Below are 2,875 nucleotides of genomic sequence, written 5' to 3'. Positions count from 1 at the left end.
TGGTAGGCTTTCAAGCATCACCCCCCTAGGAAAATTGTTAGCGGAAGATGGTGGGAACGTCATTCTCAGAGCGTTGTCTCCCACTCTCAAACCAATTACTCCTGACATGGCCCAGCCGAGAAATAAGAAGACGATTGCTGAGGACATCTTGGTCAAAGTACTGACAGAAGTCAGAGAAGATCACGTTCCTAACTGGTAAACGACTTCTTATTTTTAACCTCCTCAGATTGGGCTACAACACATTATATACCCATTTAAGGGAAGTCGCACCTGTACAGAACAACCAATCACAGACAGTGTAGAGTAACAGACAATCTGGCACAGCTTCAAGATATCACACTTGTTAGATGCCATTAATCACTGTTATGGGGCACGTGACCTACTTGAAACCAATGTTTCGTGATATAGAATTATATATAAAATATAATATGATATGTCTTCGTAAAGTACGTAAAAAACGTATCTCAACAATTCATAGTCCGAAAGCATAGAGTGGTTCAGTGTGACCAAATTATAGAGTGTGTTTAGCGCCACCACGTCTCGAACCCTGGATCCTGTTATTCACAGTCCGAAAATATAGAGTGTGTTCAGTGCGACCACTTCTCGACCCCTATGATTCGTAGCCCGAAAGTGTATAATGTATTTAGCATCACCACGTCTCGAACCTTGGACCCTGTGATTTGCAGTCCCACATGTTAATTAATGGCTGGGCCACTCTCGGTCCACCACAACAAAAAAGTCCTTCAAAGTTTTGAGAAATTCTTCTCGATTAATCCTGGTTAACACAATATATCTTGAACGCATTCAAGGTGTCCAAGTATATATATATGTGTCGGATAGAGATATCAACTCAAAAAGTCATAAAATAAAATGCTGAACCACATGAAATCGCTCGCGTAAACAGGACTCGTTTATTTGACAGGTCATAAAGTATTTTGAAAAACGTTACAATAGCAAAAAGAAAGAACAACGTCAAGTGTTTCTGTAGCTAAAAATAACCACTGTTAATAAATTATGGTGTTGTTTCTTGTCAAAGACCAGAGTAGCTGTGGCTCTCGAGAGAGACTTGCGAAAAACATCGTCCTAAGCTGCTCTTCGTCCAATCATTTTCAGCTTGACATCAACTAGGATTGTTTTCGTTATTATTAAGCGCAAGTCGACACAATAAGCTAGGTGTGATTTGAGCCCTACGGGTATTGAAACCCAGTTTTAAGCGTTGTAATACTGTGCATTTACCGATGAGTCACAGGAGGGGCTACTAGGATTTGTTAACTTCACTCATTACGTAATTTGTTAAATTAGTCTTGCTTTTTTCCCATTCCTACAATAATTAATTTTATTTGAATCATCAACAAGGAACACATCGTGGAGAGTCACTAAACAGATTTGTCGGTCATCACCAGTTTACTAGACAGGTTTGTCGGTCATCACCAGTTTACTAGACAGGTTTGTCGGTCATCACCAGTTCACTACACAGGTTTGTCTGTCACCAGTTCATTAGAGAAGTTTGTCTGGCACCATTTCATTAGACAGGTTTGTCTGTCACCATTTTATTAGACAGGTTTGTCTATTACCAGTTCGCTAGATAAATTTGTCACTAAATAAGCTTTCTTTTCACCAGTTCACTAATCAGTATGTTTGTCACCAGTTCATTAAACAGGATTGTCTGCAACCAGTTCACTAGACAGGTTTGTCTGTCACCAGTTCACTAGATAGACTTTCCTTTCACCAGTTCACTAAACAGGTTTGTCTGTCACCAGTTCACTAGATAGGCTTTCCTTTCACCAGTTCACTGAACAGGTTTATCTTTCACCAGTTCACTAGATAGGCTTTCCTTTCACCAGTTCACTAAACAGGTTTGTCTGTCACCAGTTCACTAGATAAATTTGTCTATCGCGAGTTCACTAAATAGGTTTTCCTAAGCAGTAGCCTTTTCAAAGAATGTCAAAAGATTTGTAAGGCAAGATTTTCCCTTAGTGAAACCATGTTGACTATCCAATAAAATTCTAAACTTTGTTAAATGACTTTTCAAAACATCTTTTATTAGACTCTCAAAAGCTTTTACCACCACTGATGTAAGACTAATGGGTCTATAATTAGTGGGACAATTTTTATCACTTTCCTTGAAAAGAAGAGTTACGTTAGCTAACTTCCAATCCTCTGGTACCTGCCCACTACTCAAGGACTGACAAAAAGTGGTTGTATTTTCATGATGTCAGAAAAACACGTAGGTTCAAAAAGTCTTGATACAAGATGATAAAAACCCTATAACACGAGCGTTTTCGAAAGGTTGACTTTCTTCTTCAGGAACAATAAGTTTGCCCTTGAAGAAGAAAGGTCTACCTTTCTAAAGCGCTTGGGTTATAGGGCTTTTATCATCTTGTATCAAAAAATAGTAGTAAGTGGCTCACATATCCAATCTTTAACCTCCTTCAAACTTTTGGAGAAATATTATCTGGCCAAGAAGCCTAATCGTTTTTTAAACTTCCCAATTCGTTCTTAACCAGCTCAGAATTAATGCAGTCATCTTGTTTGATCTCGTTTCCATTTATAAATTATTCAAGATGTGGAACACTGCTTAAATCTTTGTTAGTACCCCCCCCCCAAAAAAAAAGCAAAATTTAATAACCCAACCATCTCATAGTCATCATATACTAGCCTTTTTTATCATCTCTCAAGGGTCCTACCCTCATCCTAACATTTTGTTTACCCTTTATGTATTGTTGTTTGTTTTTGTTTTTGAAGTTAAGCACAAAGCTACACAATGGGCTATCTGTGCTCTGCCCACCACGCGTATCGAAACCCGGTTTCTAGCATTGTAAGTCCGCAGACATACCGCTGTGCCACTACTTTATGTATTTAAAGAAATCCTTAG

Source organism: Limulus polyphemus, unplaced genomic scaffold, assembly GCF_000517525.1.
Source record: "Limulus polyphemus unplaced genomic scaffold, Limulus_polyphemus-2.1.2 Scaffold3229, whole genome shotgun sequence".
In the NCBI taxonomy this organism is placed as follows: Eukaryota; Metazoa; Arthropoda; class Merostomata; order Xiphosura; family Limulidae; genus Limulus; species Limulus polyphemus.
This window is presented reverse-complemented; position numbering follows the sequence as displayed.